The sequence below is a fragment of the Kogia breviceps genome, chromosome 2 (assembly GCF_026419965.1).
Source record: "Kogia breviceps isolate mKogBre1 chromosome 2, mKogBre1 haplotype 1, whole genome shotgun sequence".
In the NCBI taxonomy this organism is placed as follows: domain Eukaryota; kingdom Metazoa; phylum Chordata; class Mammalia; order Artiodactyla; family Physeteridae; genus Kogia; species Kogia breviceps.
Window position 1 is genome coordinate 87,186,092 of NC_081311.1, and position 15,443 is coordinate 87,201,534.

At 47.6% G+C, this 15,443-nt stretch overlaps 1 long non-coding RNA gene across 1 annotated transcript; it reads right to left on the minus strand.

The window, feature by feature from the left end:
* Window positions 1-264: 264 nt before the first annotated feature.
* Window positions 265-12,830, minus strand: LOC136793580 (uncharacterized). The gene is made up of 2 exons (XR_010839062.1): window positions 12,723-12,830; window positions 265-2,983 (listed from the first exon to the last, which is right to left on the minus strand). It is a non-coding gene; the product is annotated as an uncharacterized lncRNA (long non-coding RNA).
* Window positions 12,831-15,443: the final 2,613 nt, after the last annotated feature.

Genomic DNA, 15,443 nt, shown 5'->3' on the forward strand with positions numbered 1-15,443 from the left:
CACTGTGCCACCAGGGAAGTCCCAGTATTAATTTTTATATGCATTAAGAAACTATAATTAGCCCAGCAATCCCACTACTGGGCACACACCCAGAGAAAACCATAATTCAAAAAGACACATGCACCCCAATGTTCATTGTGGCAATATTTACAATAGCCAGGACCTGGAAGCAACCTAAGTGTCCATCGACAGATGAATGGATTGTTAGACCTGAACGGTCTCCGAGGGATCCCAGCTCGCCCAAGAACCGCCAAGAGTCAAGAGTCGCTGCAACACGCAAGAGGTTTATTAGGAGCCGGTGCACCGGGGTTCCTTGGTCCTCACGCAGGAGGCCGAAGAGGAACCCCCCCCCCCAAGCGGAATCACATACATTTTATAGCTTTCATTTTTCATTATGCAAAGTGTGGATATATCAAGGGTTTTTTTCTCATTGGTTTGTTTGTTCCGGACCGGAGTGGGGACTTGGCTCTAGTTCCTTGATTGGTTGGCTGTCGGATGCCTACTTTACATTTTCGTGTTTTTGTGGTGGGGGGTTGAGTCACATGAGTTATGGTTGGCTGGGGCGACCTTTAAACTCTTTGGCTTAATCATTCTTATCCCCCGCCATACTTGTTTGCTCGCGGTTAGGGCATGTCTCAGACATGTCCTGTTTTCCAGGCCTTTGTTGTTTGCTCGGAACGGTTTCTGCCCAGGGGGGTAGGGGTGTAAGTATAGTTAAGGTCCTACATTCCCCCCTTTTCTTTTTGCAATTAATTTCAATCATGAAATTTTAGCTTCTCTCTGCAAGCTTTGATATTGTTGTCTTAGCATTAACACTTGTACTGTGCTGACACGTTGCCTGATAAAGGCTATCAAGCGATTTAAAATGCATGGTCCAAAAGTTAAGAGCAGCAACAAAATAATGAGGGGTCCTAACAAGGTGGAAATTAAAGTAGTAAGCCAGGGTGATTTGTCAAACCATGATTGGAACCATCCTTTTTGATTTTCCCTTTCTTGTTGCCTTTTGTCCAGGTGCTCCCTAAGCCTGTCCATAGTTTCGGTGATAGCCCCAGAATGATCAATATAAAAACAGCACTCTTCTTTTAGTGCGGCACATAGTCCACCTTCCTTAAGGAACAGCAGGTCTAGTCCCCTCCTGTTCTGCATTACTACCTCTGAGAGCGAGGTGAGTGATTCTTTTAACTGAGTTATGGAACTTTCTAACGCCCGGAGGTCGATATCTACAGCCTGTCTTAAGTTAGCATAGTAGTGAGGTTGTTGGATGAGGGCTGTTGCACCTGTTCCTACCCCGGCTGCCGTTCCTAATCCTAGGAGTACAGCCAGGGTGAGGGTTACGGGCTCTCTCTTAAGTCTCCTTTTGCCTTCATATTTGTCTAGAAAGGATGAATCTGAATGATAGATGAGTCTGGGGACCAGCTGGACTAACACACAAAAGTCGGCCGAAGCATTGAGGACCTCTAGAGAAATGCAAGGGGTCAGTCCTGTGCTACATGCCCACCATCCATCCTGAGGAGGGAGGAGATATCCTGAGCCCTGTGGGAGGCTTGAATTGGTACAGAGATGTCGATGGGACGGGGGGTGGGGGGGGCGTTCCTACACATGTACCGTTTCCTGATACTGAAGACAGGGTCAATTTACTATTTCCTTCTTGTTTCCATCGACATTGATCTGGAGAGTTGACATTACTAAAATTAGAACTATATCCTATAGCATCATAATAAGGGGGAGGAGCAGCATAGCAAAGCCAACATGATTTGGTAGCCTCTGGATTTGTGGCATTTAGGACCCCAAAAGCCGCCTGGACCAATGAGAGCATTCGGTCTCGGGGGGCTCTGGGTTTGATTGTTATTTCTCTTAGTCCAGAAGTCTGGTTTCTTATCCCTGGTAGTATTGTGGGTGGGGCCAAGGGTAGCAGAGAGTGCCCAATCTCAGGATTGGGGCCCATAGGGACGGGAGTAGGGGTCTCGATCTTTAATTTGATGGTCATTAGGAGCCCATCATCATATTCTGCTTTGTAAAACCTTATACCCCATGAATGGCCATCTATCCAATTTTTGTTTTTCTTCCCAGGTTCACTAAAAGAAATTTTAAGGGGATGGCACCACGTTGAACATTCGGGCACATTGTCGTGATGGGGATTTCCTTGGCTCCTAGTTTTCTGATGAGTGTAGTTGGCCATTACCTTGATAAAATCCCAGCTAGAGGTGGGTTTCCAGTAGGTGTCCCCAGTGGTTTCACATCCCCAGCTCTTGCAATAGAAATGTTCTCTTCCCCCGCACTGATAATTCAAAGACCGGTGACGATGGAACCCAGGGCATACATAAAAGGAGAGGGCCCTGAGCATGCTTCTCCGATTCTTGGTCGAACAACCTCCTCCCCCAGGGACTAATCCCCAGTCCCCGGGCGCTGTCCCCGGCCGCTGATTCGGGGCAGTTTGTTGATCGTGATATCCCCCTACATCCCAGTTAGGTGGGGCTCCCAGGGCCAACTTACAAACATCGGGGAAGAGGTCTGGCCACCAGGTCCAAGGGGCAGTGGTATGGCTAACAGACCATATTACATCTCCAGTTTGGGAAATTACCTGCCAGGTTAAACGCTGGGGCAGGTGAGGACTAAAGTTACTCACAGCCAGTAGGGGTAACAAAGTCAGAGTTATGAGTCTGATGAGCGCAGGAGCTTGAGCTTGAGCGGGTTGCTGGTCTTTGGGGCCCGCCATTCCGATGATGATGCAGACGCTGGCGCAGCTTTTACGTGTGAGGCGTGAATCCAAGCAGCGATGCCGTCTACCTTTATAGCCGTGGGGGTGGTGAGCAGGACGATGTATGGTCCTTTCCACCGAGGCTCTAGTGTCTGGGTTCGGTGTCGACGGACGTACACGGAATCTCCGACTTGGAAGGGATGAGCCTCTGCTGGTGTTCCCGGTCGGTAAGCCTCTGCCAGCTGGGACCACACCTCCTTTTGGACCAACTGGAGTCCCAACAGCCTAGCATATAAGTCAGTGTTATTCTGGCAGTCAGGACTTATTCTTTCCCCTAGCGTGAGAAGGGGAGGTGGGGCCCCGTATAGTATTTCAAATGGAGTGAGATGATAGCGGGAGGGGGTATTTCTAGCCTGGAACAGGGCTAAAGGAAGGAGCACCGTCCAATCTGTACCGCCAGTCTCTATGGACAATTTAGTTAGGGTCTCTTTTAGAGTTCTATTCATTCTTTCTACCTGTCCTGAACTCTGGGGTCTATAGGCACAATGTAATTTCCAATCAGTCCCCAGGTATTTGGCCACACCCTGACTTACCTGGGCGACGAAGGCGGGACCATTATCGGACCCTATTACCTTTGGTGCCCCGAACCGGGGGAAAATTTCTTCTAAGATCTTCTTGGTCACCACAGTAGCTGTCTCCTTTTTCGTGGGGAAAGCTTCTATCCATCCTGAGAAGGTATCTATGAAAACTTCTTCTAGGAAACTGCTTCCATCGGTAAACCAGGTAAAGTTGGCATCGGGGAGAGGCTGATCCATCAAGTCTGGCCTGCTACCGTGTGCTGCAGCCAATACTTCCTGACAATCATGGATGATGGTGGTGCCTTCTAGGTCGGGGTCAGGCAGGAAGGTGGCCGGGTTAAGTCCTGTGGCTGATGTAAACTTAATACGGTCTGAATTTAACAGCAGGGTTTGGTAATGAGTCATTCTGGCATTTGTTAGCCACCTGTCGGGTGGCTGACGAATCACACTTTCTAATGCATGGCGGGCTGTTATCGTTAAGTTCTGTCCCAAAGTCAATTTGTCAGCATCTTTGACCAAAGCGGCCACGGCGGCGATTATTTTTAAGCAGGCGGGCCATCCTGTTGCCACAGGATCCAATTTCTTTGATAGGTACGCAACCGGGCGATTCCAGGGGCCCAGTTTCTGAGTTAGTACTCCCTTTGCGATACCTTTATTCTCGGCCACGTACAGATGGAAAGGCTTAGTTACATCTGGTAGCCCCAAAGCCGGGGCTGATAGTAGGGCTCGTTTAATTTGGTCAAAAGCCCGTTGTTCTTTATCACCCCCAAGCGAAAGGGATGCCGTTCTTGGTCAGGGGATACAAAGGGGCTGCTAATTCAGCAAACCCTGGAATCCATAGCCTACAGAATCCGGCCGTCCCCAAAAATGCCCTAACCTGTTTAGGACTCTTGGGGGCCGGCATGTGGGCAACGGTGTTTTTCCTGCTTTCCGAGAGCCATCTCTGTCCTTCTTTTAGCAAGTACCCCAGGTAACTGACCTGTCGTTGACATATTTGTGCTTTCTTCGCTGAAGCCCAATATCCCAGTGTCTCAAGTTCCGTTAATAGCCTTTCAGTCCCCCTGATGCAGTCTTCTTGGGTCTCTGCCGCTAAAAGAAGATCATCAACATATTGAAGGAGAGTTACCTGTGGGTTGGACTCTCTATAGGATGCCAAATCCTGGTGTAGGGCCTCGTCGAAAATGGTGGGGGAGTTCTTGAATCCTTGGGGTAGGCGAGTCCAGGTCAGCTGGCCTGACATCCCCGAAGCTGGATCCTTCCATTCGAATGCAAAGTAAGGCTGGCTGAGAGAGGAGAGTCTCAGGCAGAAGAAAGCATCTTTAAGATCCAAAACAGTGTACCAAGTGTGCTGAGGTGGAAGTGTACTCAAGTGATTGTAGGGGTTGGGCACCGAGGGGTGGAGGTCCACTACTTGCTTATTCACCTCACGTAGGTCTTATACCGGCCGGTAATCATTAGTTCCTGGCTTTTTAACTGGTAAAAGAGGGGTATTCCATGCAGATTGGCACCTTACCAGGATCCCTAATTCCAGCAACCTTTGTATGTGAGGACGAATGCCATCCCGAGCTTCTTTGCTCATAGGGTACTGGCGGACTGTCACCGGGGTGGCGGTTGCTTTGAGTTCTACCATCACGGGGGGGCGATATTTTGCCATTCCCATACGGGCAGTTTCTGCCCAAGCCTGTGGAAACCTGGTCACCCAATCCTGCATATCAACTTGTGGAGGCGAGGGCACTTCATATAACCTATGTTCATCTTCCAGCTTCATAGTCAAAATTTGGAGTAATCTCCCTTGGTTGTCAGTTATAGTGGGCCCTTCTGGTTGAAAGTGGATTTGGGCCCCCACCTTAGAGAGTAAGTCCCTGCCTAGCAGAGGGTATGGGTACTCAGGTATCACCAAGAATGAGTGGGTTACTTGTCCCATCCCAAGGTCTACTGTCCTTCGTGTGGTCCATGAGTACTGCTTATTTCCTGTAGCCCCCTGGACCCATGACCTTTTAGTTGAGAGGGGGCCTTTTGGGTGGAGGAGGACTGAGTGCTGAGCTCCGGTGTCTACCAAGAACTGGACGGGTTCCCCCTCCACTTTAAGAGTTACCCTGGGCTCGGGGAGAGGGTCCGAGCCCTGACTTCCCTAATCTTCCTCTTCCAGGGGTAAAATTTTGTCTCTGGTTGGTTTTCCCCCATTCTTCTTTTTAGGGCATTCTCTTACCCAGTGACCTTTTTCTTTACAGTAAGCACATTGATCCTTGTCTAATGGTCGCCTTCCTGTCCGCCCTTCCTGTCTATTCCTGTCTCTAATATTTCCTCCTCTGACTACAGTGGCCAGTATCTTACTCAAATTCCTCTCTTGCCGCTTGTCCCGCCTTAATTCACGGGCCTCTTGCTCCTTCTGCTTCCTTTCTTCCCTTTCCTCTTCTGTTTCCCTCTTATTATATACTTTATCTGCCTCTTTTACTAAGTCCTGAAGTGAGAAACCTTGTAGGCCATCCAGCCTTTGTAACTTCTTTCTAATGTCGGGGGCCGCCTGGTCAATAAAGGCCATTGCTATGGTGGCCTTATGTTCCTCAGAAGTTGGATCATAAGGAGTGAACCGTCTAAAAGCCTCCATTAAGCGTTCTAGGAACACGGTTGGTGACTCCTGGGGCCCCTGAGTTACCTCTCTTACCTTGGCCAAATTCGTGGGGCGCCTGACCGCTCCATGGAGACCCGCCACCAGAGCCTGGCGATACATCTTCAGGTGCTCCTTACCTTCTGGGGTATTGAAGTCCCAATTCGGCCTGACGAGTGGAAAACCGGCATCAATCTCGTTAGGCAGCTGGGTAGGTTGCCCATTGGCGCCTAACACATTCTTTCTAGCCTCCAAGAGAACCCGTTGCCTTTCCTCAGTTGTGAGGAGAGTCTGGAGGAGCTGTTGACAATCGTCCCAGGTGGGTTGGTGGGAGAAGACAAGAGACTCTATTAAAGCAGTGAGAGCCTGTGGATTTTCAGAGAAAGTAGGGTTATGCATCTTCCAGTTATAAAGATCTGCAGAGGAAAAGGGCCAGTATTGGAGGGGCCTATTCCCGTGGTTATTGGGGGGGCCATATTCTCTAAGGGGTAGAGCGGTAGAATCCGGGAAAATAGCCCTCCGGCTTCTGGTGCCCGCCGAGGGACCCCCCCCCCCGCCACAACAGGTGGCCCTATTGGTGCGGAGGGTTGTGGAGCTGGGGAATCGGGAGGCGGTATGGGGTCTAGGGCTGGAGGGTAAGGTGGTGGTGGGGGATCGAGGAGAAGCAGATCGGACTGCAAGTCTGGATATATCGCCTTTGGTGGGTCCGGGGCTGCAGATGACTTCTCGGCGTCCAGGGCTTTCTTCAGGACCAGTACTTCCGACCGTGCTGGTGCGCATGCAGACATGCCTGTTGAGGGAACAAAGGGCCGGACCCACGGAGGCGGGGAGAGAACCAGATCTTCCCAGACCAGGATATATGGTATCTGGTCTGGGTGTCCGTGGGGTCCTGTGTTAAAGACCCTAGACTTGACTAGCCTGATCTGATCTAACATAAAGGATCCCTCGAGTGGCCACCCTGTCTGAAATGTAGGCCACTCAGAGGTACACAGCGTTTGCCATCTCCCTTTCCTTACTTCTACCGAAAGGTTGTGGGCCCTAGCCCTAACTTCGGTCCAGTGACTTAGGGTGAGAGAGAGAGGCGTCGTCATAGTTTGTCCCATTATCGTCCGTCAGGAGAAAGATAGAGCACAGGAGAACAATAAAATTTCAGAAGACACACATTAATATTGCTGCCGCGAGCTCGTTTTAAAACTGCAACCAACTCAGATTCAGATGGCAGTTTGTATATCCTGCCAGGACCGGGTGAAGGGGAGACAAAATTTGTCTCTCCTTCCAGATGGACCACCAGGGCGTCCCCCAGGGTCCGTGGACACCAGCTATTGGCACGTCTGCCTAGCCAGGAGTCCAATACAGATTTCACAGCGAGCCGGTTCGCACGGCTTCTTTCTGATGGCGGCTTACAGAGGACAGAAGACGAACAGACAGACAATTAGGCCTACGCGGCTTACAGAGGACAGAAGACGAACAGACAGACAATTAGGCCTACCTAATACCTCCGACTCCCGAGGTTCCTGCGACCCGGGGCGAGTGGGGATCCCGGACGATCCCCCAGTTATGTTAGACCTGAACGGTCTCTGAGGGATCCCAGCTCGCCCAAGAACCGCCAAGAGTCAAGAGTCGCTGCAACACGCAAGAGGTTTATTAGGAGCCGGTGCACCAGGGTTCCTTGGTCCTCACGCAGGAGGCCGAAGAGGAACCCCCCCCCCCAAGCGGAATCACATACATTTTATAGCTTTCATTTTTCATTATGCAAAGTGTGGATATATCAAGGGTTTTTTTCTCATTGGTTTGTTTGTTCCGGACCGGAGTGGGGACTTGGCTCTAGTTCCTTGATTGGTTGGCTGTCGGATGCCTACTTTACATTTTCGTGTTTTTGTGGTGGGGGGTTGAGTCACATGAGTTATGGTTGGCTGGGGCGACCTTTAAACTCTTTGGCTTAATCATTCTTATCCCCCGCCATACTTGTTTGCTTGCGGTTAGGGCATGTCTCAGACATGTCCTGTTTTCCAGGCCTTTGTTGTTTGCTCGGAACGGTTTCTGCCCAGGGGGGTAGGGGTGTAAGTATAGTTAAGGTCCTACAGGATAAAGAAGATGTGGCACATATATACAATGGAATATTACTCAGCCATAAAAAGGAACGAAATTGGGTCATTTGTAAAGACGTGGATGGACCTAGAGACTGTCATACAGCGTGAAGTAAGTCAGAAAGAGAAAAACAAATATCGTACATTAATGCATATATGTGGAACCTAGAAAAATGGTACAGATGAACCGGTTTGCAGGGCAGAAATAGAGACACAGATGTAGAGAACAAACATATGGACACCAAGGGGGGAAGTGGCGGGGGGCGGTGGAGGTGGTGTGATGAATTGGGAGATTGGGATTGACACATATACACTAATATGTATAAAATTGATAACTAATAAGAACCTGCTGTATAAAAAATAAAATAAAATTCAAATATAAGAAAATATAACTAGCAAAATATTACTATTATAGAAAGAATGATTAGATTCAAAGTCAAATCAGAGAAAAATGTTAAGAAAAATAGAATAGATAGCCATGACAAACACGACGAGTTATAGGCCAGTGACTGATGCTGGGAAATGCAGGATGTGTGTATGTGTGGCAGGGCGTGGTCTTTTGCAAGTCTCGCACAGGCCAGTCCATCAGATAGCACATAGCGAGCTCCTTCATTCCGAGGCCCCTGCTTCCACCCTCTCCAGCTCACTACACTTTATCTCTTGATTTGTTTAGTTTAGGGTTTTTCATTAGAAGAGTCTCCTGCAATTTTACCTCTCTTACACACCACTATTTTCAGTTTTCCATATTCCCTTCCAGGAAGAGGCCACTTAAATGAGGCTATTTGCATGCATATTTTTCCATGGTTGTTGTTTTCATGCAGATAGTTTGCATATGGCTTTTTTTCATTCAATATTATATCAGAAGCATTCTCCATGTTGCAGATAGTTTTCATTTTTAAGGGTTAGTTGTTTCCATTTTTTTAAACTAAATATTATCGGACACATAGCTCTTGCCTTCTACTGAACTTTTAGGGGTTTGGGGGAATAAATTCAGGTAAGTGGCAAAAATGGGTCAGAGCATATAAAGTTTCATCAATTCTTAATTGTCCACACCCACTAACCTTGAGGCTTCTTAGCCCATAAAAATGATGATCACCTTTGTTCTTATATGCAAAAAACGTTTTCAAAGAAAGGGATAAAAAAACACTCAGTGGAAAAACGACAAAGGATATGAATGTTATCTCAGAGAAGAAGAAATACATTTGGCTATAGGCATATGATAAATTCTCAACCTCATTGATCATTGAAAATTTGCAAATTCAGGGCTTTCCTGGTGGCGCAGTGTTTGAGAGTCCGCCTGCCTATGCAGGGGACACGGGTTCGTGCCCTGGTCCAGGAAGATCCCACATGCCGCGGAGACGTTGGGCCCGTGAGCCATGGCCACTGAGCCTGCGCATCCAGAGCCTGTGCTCCGCAACGGGAGAGGCCACAACAGTGAGAGGCCCGCGTACCGCAAAAGAAAAAAAAAAAATTTGCAAATGCAAGCAAAAAAAAGATACCTAGCAAGGTCTGAAAAGTTTGAGGAAGGTAAGGTTGGGGAAACAGACACTTTCATTAAATTTCTGCAGACATGTCAGTTGACAAGATTTTAGGGGAGGATAATTTGACAGTCGCTGCCGAAACTTAAAATGTGTATGCCTTCTGACCCAGCAATTCTACTTCTAAGACGAGATCTTGCAGACTCACAAAAGTACACAAAGGTAAATTAGCAACTGTATTTGTGTCAATATAAGTTTTAATAGTGAAAACTGGAAGGATTTTAAATCTCCACCCATAGGAGACCTGGTTGAATAAATCAGGGCACATGTACTTCAAAAGCACTGCCACTGACAGGAGGAGGGGTCTGCAAGTGTAGTACAGACATTTGCCAGTGTCAAACCCCGGAGTCACCGCTGGTGCATGTAATGTGAGCACAGTTGAGCCCATTTGTATTAGCATGGGGAGAGGGAGGCGTGTATGAGACTTCACTTTACATGCTTCATATTATTTGAATTTTCTATAAAAAGAACATAATACTTTTGAAATATAAAACATTAAAGAAAAAAAGAAGCCTCTTAAGAACAATCAATAACATATATATATTTTAATGTATTTAGAAGGAGTCACTTGGAAAATTATTGGTGAAGGGACCACAGTATTTTCTTTCTCATTGGAACTTGCCAGTGAGCACATTCTTTTTCCCTTAGTGAGGCCTCTAGTGACCAAAGTATTAGCCTAGTTATCAGAAAACTAGCATTCTGCCGCTGTCACTGAATAAGTCACTGGATCCCACACTGTGCTAGAAGCTGGCTGAGAAATTAAAAAATCTTGTCATTTATGGATGAGAAAAATTGCAACACAAAGAATGCGGCTGACTGCCAGAGGGCGTTGAGAATGCAGTCTGGGAATGCTGGCCGGCGCTGGGTCCAGGGTTTCTTTAGCCTTGTTCTCTGCTGCAGGGAAACAGGACTTGTGTGCCAGACCCAGCTTTATGTGCATGCTAGCCTCCAAGCTCTGGCCACTGTCTACAGAGGTTAGATGCAAGCCCACGTGCAAACGTTGCTGTGCCCCCTGTCCTGAGACCCTTTGCTACACCTCTGACTGACTCCACCCAGATCCGTGCCTGCCAAAGGCCAGCCTCCAGAGCAGTGCTGTCCAGTATCACTTCTGACCATGATGGAATGTTCTGGACCTGCATTCAACAGGCTACCACAAACCACAGATGTTTACTGAGCACCTGAAATGTGGGTAGTGCAACTGAGGGACTAGGTTTGTTGGTTTTTTTTACGTTTAATAAATATACTTTTAAATAGCCACACATGGTTACTGGCTACTGTATTGGATAAGTGACGCTCTAGAAGTGCAGCCTTCCCTGGGGTCTGCTTTGAGAACTCTGACAAATCCAACAACACCATGTTGGATTGCAGTTACATGGACCAAGTAAATCATTTATCAGGGAATTCTGTATGCAGTACAAGAAGGAAGAATAGAAAGCAAAGAAATAATGGGAGAAACAGAAGAGAAGAATGAGAGTGCCCGGTGGGTTTTTTGGTTTTTTGGGTTTTTTTGCAGTATGCGGGCCTCTCACTGTTGTGGGCTCTCCCGCTGCAGAGCACAGGCTCCAGACACGCAGGCTCAGTGGCCATGGCTCATGGGCCCAGCCGCTCCGCGGCATGTGGGATCTTCCCAGACCGGGGCACGAACCCGCGTCCCCTGCATCAGCAGCAGACTCTCAACCACTGCGCCACCAGGGAAGCCCAAGGGTGCCTGTTTTTGAAGTGTGGCAAAATCATGGGGCCTCCAGGGTTTGTGGTTACATCTGAATGGCCATGGTCAGTGCCCCAGGCCTGTGTGAAGTCTGGTTTTGCAGCCACCAAGAAGGGTCTTTGCTGCTTCCGGCCTCTCAGCATAAACTGTCAGAACTAGAGCTCATTTCTGTGCCTTGCAATGGGATCAGCCTAACCAGCACTCTCTGTACCTAGATATGCAACCCAAAATGTTATTGGATAGTTTGGTAAAAAGAGTCATTACCTCCTGTATGATGGCTTATAAATCTTGATGTGCATAGAATGGATTTGCACAAAATGAAGAATAGCTTAGTTTCTCCATGATCCCGTCTGGTGTGAAGTGGGGATGATGTTTGCAATAACAACAATAGGGGGCAGTAGAGGAGTGTCCAGCTCTGCCAGTCAGCTCTTGTTTCTCCCTTGGGTTCCTGTAGCATCTGTGGTATGCATCAATATTTCCCAAAATGAGCAACGAAGGGGACCATTTTCAAGGCAAGTACTCTTGAAAACAACTGAGAATTCATGCAGGGACCCCATTTGAGACAAGACTTCTCCAATTTGAGAGTAGAATTGTAAGCCAATTTCAGTTTACATATTTTTTCACATTTAAAAAATGCACCCGGGATTCCCTGGTGGCGCAGTGGTTGAGAATCCGCCTGCCGATGCAGGAGACACGGGTTCGTGCCCTGGTCCGGGAAGATCCCACATGCCGCGGAGCAACTAAGCCCGTGAGCCATGGCCGCTAGGCCTGCGCGTCCGGAGCCTGTTCTCCGCAACGGGAGAGGCCACAACAGTGAGAGGCCCGCATACCGCAAAAAAAAAAAAAAAAAAAAAAAAAAAAAAAAAATCACCCATTCTTATTCATTTGTTTCCGGTCACATGTGTAACTTACAAAGAGAGTCGTAAGGTAGATGGTAAGTATACAGATAGCCATTTTTTACCTTTATAATTTTTTTAATGTTTAATTTTTTAATATTTGTGAAATTTATATTTGTTAATGGTGGGAAAGAGAGCTGCCAATTTATTTCCCCAAATTTGTAATCAGTTCTCTAAACATTAATCTATTCCTTTTTTTCCACCCATATAAGACACCTCCTTCAACATTTACCATATTCCCAGATGTACATAGGCTTTTTCTAGATCTAAGATTTTTGTTCCATTGCTCCATCTATCTCTGCCAGTTTAATTGATATAGTTTTCAAAATTCCTCAAATTCTCCTAGTTCATTTTCACTCCCAGATGAATATTAGTATCAGTTTGTCAAGTTTAATTTTAAAATCCTTTAGGTAATTTAATTGGTGATGTAGCATTTTCTAAGCCTATAAAGAAAATAATATGGTGGAAAGCTGAAGGTTACCATGGATCTTGCCTCCTCCTCCCCTACCAGCCACCATTTCCACACAGCCTCCTGCTGACCCTGACACACCACACATCGCTGGCAGAGAACAGCACTCCTCACACAGAGCACATGCTGTTTCTACTCACCCTGTGTTCCACAGGAGGACATCAGGGCCCTGCTGTGACGCCAGGCCAGCCCTTGCATGTCATGGCTGCTGTGGTCTTTCTTGCTGCCTTTTAACCCAAGGAGTCCACTTCTGGGGATCAATCCTAAGCAAATACATATTCATGCAAGTGAACATGTATCTATACCTCAGCATTATTATTAATAGAGAAAATACCCCCTAAACATAGGCACAGTAAAGATGTCCTGTGAAGCAAATATACGCCACTAGCCATGCTGGGCAGACCAAGTGTGGACTAGCCAGTGGAGTGCTCAGCCATAAGTGGCCACCGTCATATGGAGCTTGGTGCTGCCCTCATAGTGATGTCTACAAAGACTGCAGATGGCCTGGAGACACTTCAAGAATAATGTTAAATAAAAAAGCGAGGCACACACTACAGGTGTAAATATATAAACATATATAATCATATCAACACTGTAAAAGGAAATTATTTATTCATTCAATAAATATTTCTTGAGTATTGACTCTCTAGGGGACGGATCCACTCCTAGTCCATCTTTTTCTCAGTGACTTATGGTGATATTAAATGGAGATGGCACAGAATGTCCTTAAGGAGAGGCTAGCTAAGCTCCTGGACAAGGCTTTGTGAGGTATTACCACCAGCTGTTCAGGTCCAGAAACTGGATTTTTTTCCCCAGGTACCCCAAATTGATGAGGCTTCTGAGGACCAAATAATGATGATAAACTCATAAGTCAATAATTGCCAAGATGCCTTTTGCATCACTTTCTTCAATGCTAAGGGGGACTGAATTCTCCAAAAAGTGGATAACTCAGTGATTCCTCAGGAGCTTTCTGGTCCCAGAATAACCTAACTCAGCCTTAGAAGAGACCTGGCTGACCCTGAATTGGAGTCAAATGAGTGTCATGGAGGAAAGCCACGCAGGCCCCAGTGGAAGAGAGATCAAGCCCTGTGGCAGGGCTCCTGATCTAAAAGATCCACTCTGAGAGGGCTCCAAACAGGCCATGTCCTATCAGGTAACACATTGTGTATTTTACCTCTACTGTGTAAAGCAAATCATCCAAACTTAGAAACGTAAACTGTAACACTCCCTATCTCAGTTTCCCTGAGCCGGGAATCTGGGTGTAGCTCTGCTGGCTCCTCCAGGACAAAGCGGCTCCAGTGGCTCAGGCCACAACCCTAGGTCTGCGTCCATACCTTATCTACAATGTATATTTTATACTTTGCATACTTATTTCCAGCAAAGCCTTTCCATGACTAGATATCTAAGCACCGGAAGTTTCAACGCTAGCTTTTATTTTATTTTATTTTATTTTAAATTTTATTTATTTATGACTGTGTTGAGTCTTCGTTTCTGTGCGAGGGCTTTCTCCAGTTGTGGCAAGCCGGGGACACTCTTCATCGCGGTGCGCGGGCCTCTCACTGTCGCGGCCTCTCCTGTCGCGGAGCACAGGCTCCAGACGCGCAGGCTCATTAGTTGTGGCTCACGGGCCCAGTTGCTCCGCGGCACGTGGGATCCTCCCAGACCAGGGCTCAAACCCGTGTCCCCTGCATCGGCAGGCGGACTCAACCACTGCGCCACCAGGGAAGCCCTCAACGCTAGCTTTTAAAGTCTGAGTATTCAAATAATTCCTGACCCACCCACTGGAGTCGATGAGATCCGACCATGCAGGTGGCAGGTTAGCACCCTGGCCGCAGTCTGTCCAGGGGGGCCGGTGTGGGTGGGCTGAGCGGGCTCTCCCAGCACCCTGCACAGCACTCCCTTTCTCCCAAGCCTCACTCAGACGGTAGAGGGTCTTGCTCCTGGAGTATGCCAAAGGCGCTGAAGCCAATTCTATTCCTTAACCTAGAGTACACCCCGTGGAACCAGAAACAAGGCTGGCAACTCTGACACTGGAAGCCCCCCACCTCCGCTCTGCTCTCCCTCAGCCGGGACTCAGGTGCAGCCTCGCCGGGCGTACTGCAAGAGGCCACCAAGGATGTGGGCTTGTTTTCTGCCCACATGCTGGGAACATCTTCCCTGGTCATCCTCAAAACGCACACAAATTGCAGTATAAATAAGACTGATTAATCAGTCAGTCCTGCTAGCCCTAGACCCACAGGACAATACCTCCTGCTCTTTCTGCCCTGAGGGGCAAAGATGCTCTGTGATAAATGCACTCTGCCTCTATCAGTATCAGCTGCCAGGAACTCAACTCATGAACCTGATTGCCTACAAGCGACCATGCCGAGTAAGGCAACCAGGCTCCTTTCCAGACTGCATCTGCACTCCCATTGCTGTGCCTTCATCCTCGTTCACATCCACTGATGCCTGTCTCCCAAATGATGTCTTTGTCACCTCTACCTGCCTCCTTCTCTCCCATTTCCCTCATCCAGAAAACATGGTTGTTGCTAGTTCTAACATACCATGATTTTTTATCTTTCCCTTCCCCAAACACCATGCCCTCAATTCCACATTACAGCTAAAATTACCAATTCATCTTGGAATCACAAAACTCAGTTGCTTAAAAGAAAACAATAACATGGGTCTCTTTGAAAAACTGAACATATCAAGAAACTTAGAATTTGAGGAAAATGCAGAAATAGCTGCCCATAAAGGTATAGCCTCAGAAGGACACCGTGCAGGAGCTCTGTAGGTTTTAGCTTCTCCTCTGAAATAGGAGAGGAAAGGGGGGCACGGGTGACGGCTGATCCAGTGCACACCTGAGTCTCCCCACTGGGCCG